Here is a 14,937-nt window from a genome sequence, read left to right as displayed (position 1 = left end):
GGGTGCTTCACTGGGCTGGAGACAGTTCAGCTGCATCAGAAAGCAGGTCTAATTAAGCAAGTTTATTCTATATCTACAAAAGGTTAAGTTGACTTGTGCATGCAAAATACATATAAAGCTCTCACTGGCATCAATCACACACATGTGTTTCCATCTGTCATTATCAATCATAAATTTGGTTGACACTTCTGTTATAGAGAAAGGGCAAATAGTAATATTAAAATATTTCTTCTAATTAATTTCCTTTCAATGTGCATGAATTCATGCACCAGGCCTCTACTTATACCATAAAAATCAAGAAAATGAAGATAAATAATTGCCTATTATCTTAATAAAGAACAACATTCTCAGAATAAAAGCAACAAAATGATCCCAAGGAAAAATAATCTTAGATTTGTATCTAATAAATATATTTTGTATTTAAAATATCTAGCTGCAATAAGAGGGAAACAAAAATCTGGTAAATACTTGGCTCACAATCCATATGTTAATATATTTAATATATCAAGATCAAATCCTTGTATTAGAAAACTTGGGGAAATGACATAGTTAAGATGCTCTTGAAATAGAAGTAAGTTTTAACTCATTAGTAATTACTGCTTTTTTATTTATAATACTGAAAAATTGGATTAACTATTTCCTCTCTGAGTAAATAGTGATGAGTATGCAAATTTTAATACATTCTCATATTTTTGGTCCTGTTTCATCATGGTGGACAAAGCTTATACAATTAAATCTCCTCTTTCCTCAATGCTTGAAATAAAATAAAATAATACAAAGGGATCATGTTTATAAGAGGCTGCAGACCAAGATTTTAGCAAATTTCTGAAAGATAGAAAGAAGATGGGATCATATTAACAGTGTCTCCTGGTAATGGAGATAAAGGTGAGATCAAGGTCAGAGTCCATCCTGGAGAGGGTTTGCCAGGTGAGACCATTCTCCAGGGATGTGCTTTATCCCCTGACACCCCCGCCCGGAGCAGCTGCAGAGAGGAACAAATATGGTGCTGATTAATTCCTTGCTGGTCTGTGGAGTGTGCACAGGCATTTTTGCTGAGCCACACTCCCCATCCTCCCCTGGCAGATGAACTCTTCAATAGAGACACTAAATACAGCTGGACCCAGGGCTTACTCATACGGAAAAGTGGAACGTCAGCAATGTGTTGAGTTCAGGTGAATTAAAGGATTGAATCTGGAAAACAAACCTACATGTAGACACATGTCTTCAGGGCCTCACTGGGGCAAAAGTGTGCCAACACCACGAACATGACATACACAAGAGACAGAAGCCCCACATTGCATTTAAAAACGTCAGTGTGCTATGAATCATTTTTAAGCAGGGGGAGGGGAAGCTGCTCACTGGAGAAGGTATTCATTTGCCCTTCCAGAGTATGCAGAAGGCCCTTACAGGTCGTCAAGTAGAGGACGAAGGACTGAGTATGCAAATGAACAAAGGGAATCATCCAGCAACTCAAGGAGTGAAAGCCCAAATGGCCAGTAAGCACATCTACAGGATTTATTCGTGACCAGGAAAATGCAAATGAAGACCAAGGGAGATGTGACTGGTCACGCATTACGGCCACTCTGACACGGTGAGGTGTCAGAGAGAACACAGGCAGCTGATGGACCTCCACCCAGCGGGGTTACCCAGGGACCAGCCCAAGGCATGAGTCCAATAACCAGTTATCAGAAAAAAAAAACAAAAACACCAAAAACCAGGTTTCAGGAATCAGACCTACGTTTTCCATAATGCTACAATGGAGTCATATGAAAAAATGGTTTTTGCAGCATTGCTTGAAAAGTAAAGATTTAGGGACAAATAAATACAGTGGTAGAAAAAATTGATATACCAATTATGGTATATGCCATGGCTGTTGTACAGTGCAGAGGAAAGGTGTGTGTGTGTACATGATGGGCCTCAGTTTAAGGCCCACACAAGATGGTGCCATCGCTAAGTGTACAGTGTGACTCAGTGATGTACACTTATGCACGCAAGTGTAGGTTAAGGTGCTTAAGCAGTTTTTAAATGTGTGGCCTGATATTTTCAGGGTCCATCCATGCTGTCACAAATGGCAGCATTTCCTTTTTCTCCTGAGATGCTGAGTAGTATCCCATTGTCTATATGCACCTCTTCTCTATCCAGTCCTCTGTGGGAGGACATGCAGGGTGAAATAAGCCAGAAAAGGAGAAGAACTATGATTTCATTCATGTGTGGGAGATGAGACTGAAAGCAACAAATGAACAAATAAGACAAACAAACAAAAACTCATACACAGAGTATGGTGGTTACCAGAGGGGAAGGGAGTGGGTGGGGAATCTAGAGTGAAAGGGGTCGAATGTAAGGTGATGGAAGATGATTTGACTTTGGTGGTGGGCACACGAGGCAATATATACTGATTGTGTATTGTACGTGAAACCTATGTGACATTACTAACCAATGTCACTCCAACAAATTTAATGTTTTTTAAAAATGTGTCTTAAAAACACCAAATGTAGAATGTTGCTGAGCTTTGGAGGGTGGGGGGAGGGGAGGGGCAGTGCAGAGAGAGGGAGGCAGGACCCCAACTGCCTTGTAATGTGTCGTAACCGGGTGATAGGTGTGAGGGTCCTAGGATTGCTTCTGCTTGTCTGAAATATTGCATCCTTCTAACAGAGAAAGGCCGAGGAAAACATAAAATATTAAATGAGAGCATTTCCCAGAGCTGAAAAGGACACCACTTTTTCAATGGAAATGGTCACAAAATGGAACAAATACAATCAGACCTAATGCCCATAATACTCATATTTAGTATGAAACTATAGAAAAATAAGGAAATTATCTCAAAAACCAGGAGGAAATTGAATTTATATTTTATTCTCAAAAAATAGATGAGCCATGAGGGAAGATGCAATAACTTAATACAGTTATACAGGGCGTCCCAAAATGTATAGACACTGAATGACTATAAAGCCAATGTTTACTAACATAGTGTTCATTTTCAAAATTTAAAAGAATCTACACAAAAGAATAATTTTTAGTCAACGCCTGTTTCCAAACTGATGACCGCCCTGGTCCGGCGCTGCTGATAACGCAGAGCAATGGGGTCGCAAACATCAGGGACCGTTGCATTCCACACTTGTGCACCTCAATTTGTCACCTGTTGCCGGTTTTGTACCATGAGCTTTATCTCTTCTGTGTCCCCACAAAAAGTCTAGTGGGTAAATTTTCTCTGTCCAAAGCTTAGACTGGCTTCACCCATTATTTCAAATCAGTTAAACCAGAAATGGAGTGGAAATTCAGCAAATTATCAGCTGTTGAAGTGTGCATACATTTTTAAATATACGCTTTGAATAATTATAAAGGCAGTGTTGACCTTCAACTGTGTTTTCAAACTTCCAGGAGCATTTAGGATGAATTTCCTTTGTTCAAAGCTTAGTCTGGCTGAAAAGAAAGAAACATCAGTTGAGCCATCGGCTGTTGCAGTGTGTGTACATGTCTTTGGGACACGCTGTCTATTAATGATAGAGGTGGTCAGCATGGTAGCTGGCTCTGTCTGTGTGTACACGTGATTTGGGACACGCTGTGTGTCAGTCATAGAGGTGGTCGGCCCGGTAGCCGGCTCTGTTTAATGATAAATAAACACCAGAACCAGGAGTCAGGAGTCCGAGGTTCCGTTCCAAACAGACGGCAGAGCGCACGCAGTCCCTGGAAGTCCCCTCAGTGGTGCCCATTCTCCTGGCCTGAAAGCATTTCAGAAGGAAAACCCCCTCCACATCCCAGTGCGATGAGGGCCCCGACTCTGCATGGGGACAGAATCAGGGCCGTATTCTTGTTTGTAGGCACTAACCCGGTCTAACAGAAAGTCTTTCTAAGATCAAAGCCAGAAATCTTTCCTGGTGATAAAATGTAAATTACAGTGTTCCTTCCTTGGTTGGCTACTTTTTCCCTTTTAGCATAGCAAAAAGAAAAAAAAAAAAAAAAAAAAAGAAAAAGAAGAAGAAGAAGAAGAAAAAGAAAAAATCCTTGTTATGTCTAACTTAAAGAATACCAGGCTTGCCGAATCCGGTTTGGCTCAGTGGATAGAGCATCAGCCTGCGGACTGAAGGGTCCCGGGTTTGATTCTGCTCAAGGGTATGTATAATATATTGGTTGCGGGCACATCCCCAGTAGGGGGTGTGCAGGAGACAGCTGATTGATGACTCTCTCTCATCAATATTTCTAGCTCTCTATTCCTCTTCCTTCCTCTCTGTAAAAAATCAATAAAATATATTAAAAAAAAAAAAAAAAAAAAGAATGCCAGGCTTTCCGAAGCACTACCATGATCGCAATGGCACTGAGTACAAATGTCTGCTCAGCACGATTTTTTCCTAGTCGATGGGAAAACTTCATTCAAGTGCATTCTTTTTTTTTTTTTAAATACATTTTATTGATTTTTTACAGAGAGGAAGAGAGAGGGATAGCGAGTTAGAAACATTGATGAGAGAGAAACATCATGAGCTGCCTCCTGCACACCTTCTACTGGGTTGTGCCCGCAACCAAGGTACATGCCCTTGACTGGAATCAAACTGGGGACCCTCAGTCCCCAGGCTGATGCTATATCCACTGAGCCAAACCGGTTTCGGCTCAAGTGCATTCTTAAGGGTTTGGATGCTGAAATACCCTGCGAGAGCCTGGTGAATTGCTGCCGAATTTCATAATCCTCAGCGCTGTCAGGGAAATCTGTTGCCTTTGGCGGCGGCCCGCCTGCCCACCCCGATCTTACAGCTCCCTCTCCCCCAAAGCCCTCTGACCACCGTGGCCGAAACCACAGCCCCGATTTCAGGGAGCAGACTGAGTGCCTAGGTTTGGTTTGCAAGCTCGGCAGCGTTTGATGAAAGTAGGACGCCAAGCTAGTGGCCCTAACAAGTCTCACCTGCTGACCCACCATTATTTCTCTTCCTGTGACTTCTGAGGTCCCGCCCCCGGCCCTCCGAGGGCCCTCTTGCTCGTCAGTCAATGGGAGTCACCGACAGAAAACAGAGGTCAGCACCTGAAAGGTTCTCTTGAATGTCCAAGAGTGACTGGACACACACAGGGCAGCAGAAGGCAGGGGAGGGCGACGGAGATGAAGGGTGAGGGAGGGAGTGGAGGCAGGGGCTGTGGGAATGTCCTTCTCTCCTCATTATTTCCCAGTGGCCCTTTAGTATTCTTTGCTGTTGTCTTTGATGCCAGCTTCTTTATTTTTTTTAATTTGGTTTTTCAATTATAGCTGACATTCAATATTAGATCAGTTGCAGGTGTACAGCATAGTGTTGGAGGGTTGTATCCCTTGTGGAGTGAGCCCCTAAGTCTAGCACCCCTTACACAGTTTTGCCATATTACTGACTTTGCATCACCATCTAACTGCCCGTCTGTCCTTTCAATCCCTTCACCGTTTACCAGCCTCCGGCCGCCTCCCTCCCAGCTGTGGGCATCTCAGTCTGTTCTCTGCGTCTATGAGTCTGTTTCTCTTTTGTTCCTTCATGTATTTTGTTCTTCAGATTCCACATATAAGTGAAACTGAAGGATATTTGTCTTTGGAAAGCTGTGGTGCTTGATGCAATGGAATATGACCCTGCCATGAAGAGAATGAGACCTTACCATTTGTGCCGAAGTAGGAGGGCCAGCGGCACTGCGCTGAGTGAGGTCAGCCCGCTCGCGGCTCGGGGGTCTGTGCTGAGCTGTGCAGCCTGGCTGCCAGGAGCAGGCTGCATCTCAGCCCGGTCTCATGCTCTTATGGGGAAAAGAACAGTCCCACCGAGGGGAGCGCCATAGCTTAGGACATGGTTTTGGCCAAAGAGTTTAGCCAGTGGTCGGCAAACTCATTAGTCGGCAGAACCAAATATCAATAGTACAATGATTGACATTTCTTTTGAGAGCCAAATTTTTTAAACTTAAACTTCTTCCAACGTCACTTCTTTAAAATAGACTCGCCCAGGCCATGCTATTTTGTGGAAGAGCCACACTCAAGGGGCCAAAGAGCCGCAGTTTGCTGACCACGGGTAGGCGAACAATAAAGTAGAGCCATTTTATTAAATACTGACTGTTCTTCCTCAATAAAGTAAAGGGCTGATGGACATGGTGGTTTTTGTTGTTTTGTTTTGTTTTGTTTTTAAGTAAGTTGTTCTGTATTCATCTGACCATTCATAAAGAGAACTGATTTAGATGAAGCATTCTTTCTACATTTTTGCAGATGACATTAAAGAAAGGGGACATTGTCAGCAGAACTTAAATGCCAATGACCCAAGCACAGAAACTTAACCAGCAGTGACCTGAGCTCAGAAACATCAGGAGACAGACCCGTTGGGTGAAGTGCCGCATTGAGGGTGGCAGCCACGCGGTACAGGCCACGTGGTGGCACCTGTGCTCAGCAGGGTCAACGTTTCTATGAGCACATGGTGCTTTCTCCAAAGAGAACACAATGGAACCTCAGTTCTCAACTTAGTTCTTATGAGAAGGCTTTTCAAAGACCAAATCACTTTTTCCCTTTGGAAATAACATACATGGAATTAGTCCATTACAGACCACCATATGATTCCCTATGTTAACCTCTCTTATAGACAGTACATGTTTAATGTACCTTTAATCTATAAAAAAACAACGCAGGAAAATATTCGCAGCACAATTTTCTGGGATGTTAGCAATGCGAGGTTTAGCAGCAAACTGACTCACACTTGCGCATTCTTTCCTTTGTCGCCTGAGAGACGCGTGACGGGTCACAGGGCTCAGCATGAAAGGTTGCTGAGCTGAGAAGTGAATTGTTTTAGGTGGGCGATATTTGAGAACTGATGTGTCACTCACTTCTGAGCACAAATGACCTTCTTTCCGCCAACCATCTTTTCTGAGCGATTCTTACTCTTTGTTTCCGAGACCCATTACCTGGGGGCAAAGGAGGCGTGGACACAGGGCTGATGGGATCCCAGTGTGCTCCCTGCGCCCTCCTGGGCCCCTGCAGCCAGGGGTTGGTCTGAGGGGCTGTGTCTGCTCAGTTACTGTCCCTCACCTGGTACAGAAAGCTTAACATCCATCCTCCACACTCTGTCTGCTAGTGCTCCGGCTGCAGGCCTTTTCTTGTTGAGGCCCGGCATGTCCCAAGGCAGCAAGAAAACATTGATTCAATGGGCTCATAAGTGCTCATCTCGCACAGGGGCTTCAGGGACAGGCTGCCCTATTGCAAAAGGGGTTTAGCAGAGTTCAGAGACGTTGGTGCAAATCATCTCCTTTTAAAAATTGACTTGAGGGAGAGGGAGGGAAAGAGAGAAACATCAATCTTTTGTTCCATTTATGCATTCACCAGAGGCCCAGTGCACAAAATTTGTGCACTTGGGGAGGGGGTCCCTGAGCCTGGCCTGCACCCTCTTGCAGTCTTGGAGCCCCCATGGGGAGTGAGCCTAAGCTGTCAGTCCTAGCGCTGCCACGGAGGCGGGAGGAGCTCCTGCCACCACCATTGTGCTCACCAGCTGTGAGCCCGGCTTCTGGCTGAGCGGCACTCCTCCTGTGGGAGCGCACTGACCACCAGGGGGCAGCTCCTGCATTGAGCATCTGTCCCCATTGGTCAGTGTGTGTCATAGCGACCGGTCATTCCACTGTTTGGTTGATTTGTTACATAAGATTGGTTACTTCTTATATGTGCCATGATTTGCGGGAAAAGGGGTAACCTTGGCATATTTGTCCACTGTAACCAACTGAGCTACCCAGCCAGGCTGTAGATAATCTTCAAGTGGGTCCCTGTGTCTGACCCCTCACCACCTGACTCTCCCATGTCAGATCCATCTAAAAACGAATCTCCCTTTGGTACGGGTGTGAGTTCTTTTTTGTTTTCCCCTCAAGATTTAAGCTGGACCATATCAATAAGAAGAGAGGAGTCCAACTCACAGACCTGACTCTCTGATCTGTCTATGTCACCGTCTTGGGATTTGGCGTGTCTTACACACATTGTTCTAAATACATCTGTGAGCCTGACAGGCACTGAAATTCCCACCCACGTGTAACCTGCATGCATCTCCCCGTCTCCCCTCCTGGCTCGTACACTTCCTTTCTCTTTGCATCCTTTAAGCCCCACTGACCCTCTTCTCAGGCCACACGCTGTCCTAAGATCACTGTCTTACTTTCCCTCTGAGCTTGAACTCAGTGTGATAGTTATAATGTGTGCATATCGCATCTCCTCAGGACTAGTAAAAGGCTATTGAGGAAAACCATGGCAAATCAATGTCTTTCTGTGATAATCATGTCAACAATGCTGCCCATCTTGAGCAATCTCCTGGGGATCGTTTCTGAGACAAAATCTCCTGCATCACAATTCCTTTAAATGTGAAATGAGCCGGGTATTCTAAAGATCAAGTGATAGAATGAAGTGCTTGGCAATGTGTCCTCATAAGGAAATACTGTGGCTGCAATCACCTCTAGTTTACACAGCAATGCACAGATGCTGGCTCCTCTGATTCTTGAGACAATATTATGTAGATGTCAGAATGGGCATTTTTGGGTAAACTGAGGCTCAACAAGATGAGAGGCCATTTTTAGAGGGACCTGTCAGCAAGCGGTGTTTACTGCAACATTGGGATTTTAGTCAGATGTGGGCACTTTTGCCTGTTGGATAATCTATACCAATAAAGGGGTAATATGCTAGTTAGACCAGACGTCTTCTAGACATCATTCTGGACGTCCTTCCTGCAAACTGCCCGCGGCCCCTCGCCCAGGCCATCCCCACCCCCCACAGGGACCCCATCCTGGTTTGGGGGTATGGCTGGCTTGCAAACCCTTGATAGCCCCAAGCCCAGGGCAGCCACATTCCCCAGCAAAGACCCCCATCCCGATCTGGGATCCCCTTCAGGGCAGGCCAGCTGGCCCCCACCTATGCACCAGGCCTCTATCCTATATAATAAAAGGGTAATATGCAAATTGACCCTAATGGCAGAATGACTGCTGGACCAGTCACTATGAGGCACACTGACCACCTCTTGGTCCCTTCCCCTGGCCATCAGGCACCAATCGCCTGATGGTGAACGGGGAATGGGGTGTGTGTGGCAGTGGGAGGTGGGCCTGCGGGCACCTGGGGAAGATGGCCCTGATCCCAGGCCAGGCCTAGGGACCACACCTGTGCATGGATTTCGTGCACTGGAGCTCTGGTTGTTATAAACAAGCCCTCCTAAGGAGGAAGGAAATGTGACCTTTCACACAGAGAGACGCGATGGCGAGTAAATGTACGTCCAGTAACACCAGGTAGCTTCATTTAGTGCGAAATTTCAGATCTGAGGATTTAGGTGAATGAAAGTGGAATGCCCTTATTTTCCTGCCATCACCATGAACCTGAGCTCTCCAGGCGACCTCGGACACCAGTGCCCTGTGGGCTGCGACCCCGGCCACCTGGCATCCTGTGGGCAGTGGCATGAGAAGCAAGGGGAGGGAGGGCAAGACAAAGTGACAGGGAAGAAGTCCTTCTCCTGGTTAGTGTGACAGGAAGGGGTCCCCGTTGTACAAAACATGTGATAGGTGTGACTAGTGAACCCAGAGGTGAACGAATGGGTGAAAACTGAATTGATTTGTTCCTTATCACTCTCCTGATTTCATAATACAGTTTTTACCAAAATGCCAGCCAGGTGATTTGGTGGTGGGTATGATCAGTGCCCATGTGGGAACCTTGTTTTCACTAGAACACTGTCCGCCTGGTGCAACGCGCAGGCGGAGCCTGCCCCCTGCTGGAGGGCAGCCGCACCACGGGCACTCCCTGCACACATTTCACACCCAAGCCTCCTGGCATCTAGTGGCTCATCCTCTCCAGTGCCCTCCCCACACGGCTCCAGCTGCAGGAGCCGCGTCTTCCAGATAGGACTTCATTTGTCAGGGAGGACGGCTCTGGGTGGCAAGTGCCCAGCTGGCTGCCACGTCACCTCGGCCATCGTTTCTGCTCTCGCTCATTTTACAAAGTGGGAGTGACCAGTGAACTGATTGTTAGGAGTCCCAGTAGCTCTGGATTAGCGTTCCGAAGTTGCTGTCACCCCAGGAATAAAACCGTGCGAGAGCCGAAGCCACCAGACGCGAAGCTGTGAGGGTGGACTGGGATAAAGGGGGAGACGGGTGAGGGAGGGTGCTGGTCACTCGCCCCGGGGAAGCCTGGACTCCCAGTCATTGGCTCTGCCCATAGGTGCCTGGTGAGGGAGGTGGTGGCACAATGGCACCTGCCGAGGACCATGCCGGTGAGGGCCACAGGCTAGGAGACCCTCAGGAGGTAGAGCTCAAAATATGCCTCGGCGGGAGGTAAGGTGCTAACAGGGGTCTTGGGTGCAGGGACATGTGACCTGAAGTCCCCCCCCTTCTGGCTGAGCATCATCTAATCCTGCTTCTCCACGTGCGGTCCCAGCCGCCCACGGCCGATGCCTGGGTCCTGTCAAGAGTGAACATGTGAGCCTGCAGCCCGTGGAGGAGGCCGTGTCCTGGGGGCAGGAACATGGGCACCTGCACGTTCAGGGCTGCACAGGCTCAGGCGCGGGGGGAGGGGTGGCATTTGCCGTGCCAGAGCCAATGCTCACCAACACCTGAAATCACCACCTGTGTCTCTGAGGCTCGGTCTGCATTGGATCAGAGGTTCGGAGAGAAGACGGGCAATGTTGCCCATCACAGGAGAGCAGCGCCCCGGCAGCCTGCCACGGGGCCCTGAGCTGTGGTGTCTGAGGCAGCAGGCGATCTGATTGGAACACAGGCTCAGGTGAGTGAGCACGGAAGTGGCAGGCCTCCGTGGCAGACCTTATGTAACTGGCCTTTCCTGGGTCTCTTTGACAGCAGACACTGGCTCTACCCCAAATCCAAGGCACTAAGCTGCCAACATAGCGTAATGGCCGTTCCCCCGTTACAGAAACACAATGGATTGCATTTTATACAGTTTTGAGGTTTTTCTCTCAATACTGGCCATCAGGCTTTGGCACTCACCACTATCCTGGTGCCCATCAGACCATCTCTCCGAGGATGTGGCTTGTCGCCTCCACGGGGCAGTGCTGTGTAGACTGAGGTCAATGCAGTTTAACACTTCAAGGGGTTCCCTCAGGTCACGGGGTTCCCTCCAGGTCACCAACGCCCGGGCTCCACCAGGCGAGCAAATCGTAGGTGCACTTGGAATTCCCCTACAAGCCGCCAACGGCGTCCAGGTAGATTGTGAGATCAACGGTGCCTGGATCGCCCTCTCTCCGATGCTGCTGAGCCGCTGCTTGAGAGCACGTGGGCAAGCCCTGGTCCAGCTTCAGTCCTGCCCTGGCCAGGCCCACACAGCCCTGCACTGGCCACGCCCACACAGCTCTCATGCCCTGGCCACGCCCACACAGCCCTGCACTGGCCACGCCCACACAGCCCTCCTGCACTGGCCACGCCTACACAGTCCAGCAGGTCCCAGCATGGGAACTCATGTGTCCATCCAGACCAGAAAGCATCTGCTCATGAACAGTAAGGTCAGAAGGCGAGAGGTGACAGCGTTTCTCCTACCTAGAGATAGACACTCGCAAACGCTGGAGGTGAAGCAGGGTCCCCCTCCAGGAAAATGACCGCATTTGAGGTGTTCCCTTCTCCAAGTGAGGAAGCTGTCCTTACAGCAGATGGTGAGGATTATGCCTCTGTGAGAAAATGGTTTCTGGGTTCATCCAGGTGTTTCCGGTAACATCCATTAACTGCGGACTGTCAGGTCACATCACGATGTTACAAAATTAACTCATTAGTATTGCTTCCTATTATTATACTTCAAGGTTTAGTTTGTTGTTTAATGGAGGCTCGCACCACTTAACGGACCTCGCTAGCTGACAGAGGAGGCAGGGATCGGACTCGGATTTGTTTAACACACAAGCTCAGACCTGGGCCTGATGCCTCTCCTGGAGACACATGTAATTCAAACCCCTTTCATCCTGAATATATAAATGTCAGCACCGATGCAGACAGTCCTCTACTGTCCTGCGGAGTGTGTAGAGGGCCGGTGATGACCATGCGTTTCATGGCTTGTGGCCGTGCGCCCGCGGGTACCGTGCTCCTTTGGGAAGGGAACTGTTGGGAAAAGAAAGGCCCGATGGCCTCAGAGGCCAAGTAAACAGGGCAGGGTGCCATTGCCCGGGCAGGACACCGTGTCCGCAGGATAACCTGTAGCGCTCACCCCAGCCACCCTGCAGCTGAGTGAGGGTATCCAGACCCAGCCACGCCCAGTCCTCACCTGCACTGGCTCTTCCCGACACCGTGTCTGAGGGGCGGAATGGCTGCTGAGAGGAGTGTGGGGTCGGAGTCCGCAGTCATGACAGGGAGAGCAGTGTGAGGCTGGGCTGCGGAACAGCGGCTTCCCCCGGCCTGTGCTTTATCCCCTCGTCCCTTCCTTGCGTTTCAACAACTCTGGACCACTGCCATGGTGAGAATCAGCAGGCGGTCACAACCTGGCCATGAACTGGGCCCTGGCCGTCAGGTGGAGATAATGAGAGCTGTGTTATTATATCGTGACTGCTGAGCCAGTGGAGGTAAATAATGAGAAATGGAACACAAGGGCGGGCAGCAGACTCAGCAACAGAGGTGCCCGGGAGCCGCCAGGAACGAGCTGATGGAAACAAAGCAAAGAGCTCATGTCAAGTATTAGCATTGCTACTGCAACACTGCTTCTCGATAGAAGTGAAAAATGTCCCATAACCTGTAACGACAAAAAGAAACCGGTCAGCGGCACTTGGAGCTCAAAGCGCATTCTGCCCGTGGCTGATTTAGCTGGAGGATGGCATTTCTTTAGCTCAAACTAAAACAGTGCATAGTATTGCTCCGATTGTTTGAGCTTATAGATGAACTTTCCCCCAGTGCCCACTGGGAAATCCCCAGTGTGAGGAGCTTTGGAATAACATTCAGTACTCAGCCCCAGTGGCTCTCAGCTTGCCCTAAGCATCACTCAGGATCTGTTAAACCAGACATCCCTGACTTCCAATGCAGAAGCTGTTGAGTGTGGACTGAGAATTTGTTTCTAAAAGGTTCCCAGGTTGGGCTGATGCTGTGGGTCCAAGTGACAAGGCTGCTCCTCACGATGCCTTGTGAGACTGGGATACCATGTTGTCTTACCTAATAATAAACAAATATGTAAATTGACCATACCTCCACTATGCAAGCCAGCCAATCAGGAGTGGTATGCAAATTAACTTCACAAAGATGTTGGTTAATTTGCATACACAGGTGCGGAGCACTGGGAGGGGGAGTCTTGCATCATCACCATGACGACAACACAGGCATTCCACCTCACCCCTGGTCTCTCAGGGCTTCAGGGCAGCATGGGAAGGCTCCGGGGCTGGGCCAGAGTGGAAAGGCAGTGCCAACAGCCAAGGAAAGGGAGGCCAATTCTAGCACAAATCTTCGTGTATCAGGCTTCCAGTCTATAATATTACTCTTCTGCTTTTTTTTCTCCCTTTGAAGAAGATAAAGAGCAAGAGCTGTGAATTCATTTACTGGTTGCATTGACTAGAAAAGTACCCAGAGTCATTAATCTGGCAGATTAAAAACACCACAAATACAGGTGACCGCACTGTAAGGTATAAAAATATGGAATCGCTATATTGTACACCTGAAACTAACATAACTAATATAACATATACCACTTATGCTTAAAAATAAAAGCCATAAAACATAACAAAAAACTGAAAAAAAACCCATAAATGCAAAAAACTTATAGCATTGTTTGTCTCTGAAACCCGTGCCTAGGCGTTGAGCGCATCAGGCTTTGGTGGACAAGGGGGACGTGTGATGAGCAGTGGAGCGAGGAGCCTGAAGTCCGTAGAGAAGGCGGTGACCTTGTTGCACCAGGACTTGGTCCTGGCTCCTGGGCCCTGCAGCCAACTGCAGGACACAGGTCACAGGTGGGGGCAATTCCTCTCAGGCAGACTCTGTCCTTTCAGCAGTTGCAAGCCATGGAGCTCGGGCCTCCATAGAATCCTGCAAGTGAATTGCATCCTGGTACCCAAATAATTATGGGGTTATGGGCCCAGTGGCCCCCAAACTCAAGCATGTATCAGAAACACTTGGGGGCTACGTTACAGTCAGATTGTTCGGGCCCACCCAGGATTTCTGATTCAGGAGCCCCCGAATATACATTTCCAACTTCCAGATGAGGGTGCTGCTGTGGGCCCTTCTCTGAGAACCTCGGGTCTACATCAAACATAAAAACATCCATGTCGACAAAGTGAAGACGATCATTCAGCACCTCACAGCTGGCCTGCGCCTCCGGGGACAGCTCATCGAGTCGTCACCTCCTTGACTTTGTACAATGGGCAACTTTTACACCAGATGCCAGTTTCACTTTTTCTTCTTCTTTTAGATTTTAAACTCATTTATTAGAAATGAACAGATACAGCAGGCAGAAAATGAGCAAGGACATAGCAGAACACAACAACACCATCCATCAACTAGATGTCGTTGACATCTACAGACACATCATTGAACAACAGCACAAAACGCATTCTCCTCCAGCTTGCATGGAGCATTCATCAAGGTAGACCTCATTCTGGGCCATAAACCACACCATAACAATTTTTTCTTTGCCCTTACTAAAAAATTAATTCATTGAGGTAACATTGGTCAACATGAGCGTGTAGGTTTCAGGTGTGGGTTTCTGTTACAAGATCTGTATATTGTACTGTGTGCCCACAACCCAAAGTCACATCTTATCCTGTCTCTTTGTATTAGGACCCTCTTTTCTCCCCTCCTCCTTCCCTCTGGCAGCCACCACACTGCTGTTTGTGTTCATGAGTTTCAGCTTTGCTAGTATATCCCATATATGAGTGAAATCATATAGTTCTTGTAGCTTTTTCTGGCTGACTGACTTATTCACTTAGCATAATGTTCCCAAGGTCTATTCATTTTGTTGCAAGGCTTCCTTTTTAGTGTTTAATAAAAGAAACAGATGCCTGTTTTAATGGAATCTCCTCTGAAACTTAGAACCAGACCCCACCC

Source organism: Pipistrellus kuhlii, unplaced genomic scaffold (assembly GCF_014108245.1).
Source record: "Pipistrellus kuhlii isolate mPipKuh1 unplaced genomic scaffold, mPipKuh1.p scaffold_m20_p_47, whole genome shotgun sequence".
NCBI lineage: Eukaryota > Metazoa > Chordata > Mammalia > Chiroptera > Vespertilionidae > Pipistrellus > Pipistrellus kuhlii.
This window is presented reverse-complemented; position numbering follows the sequence as displayed.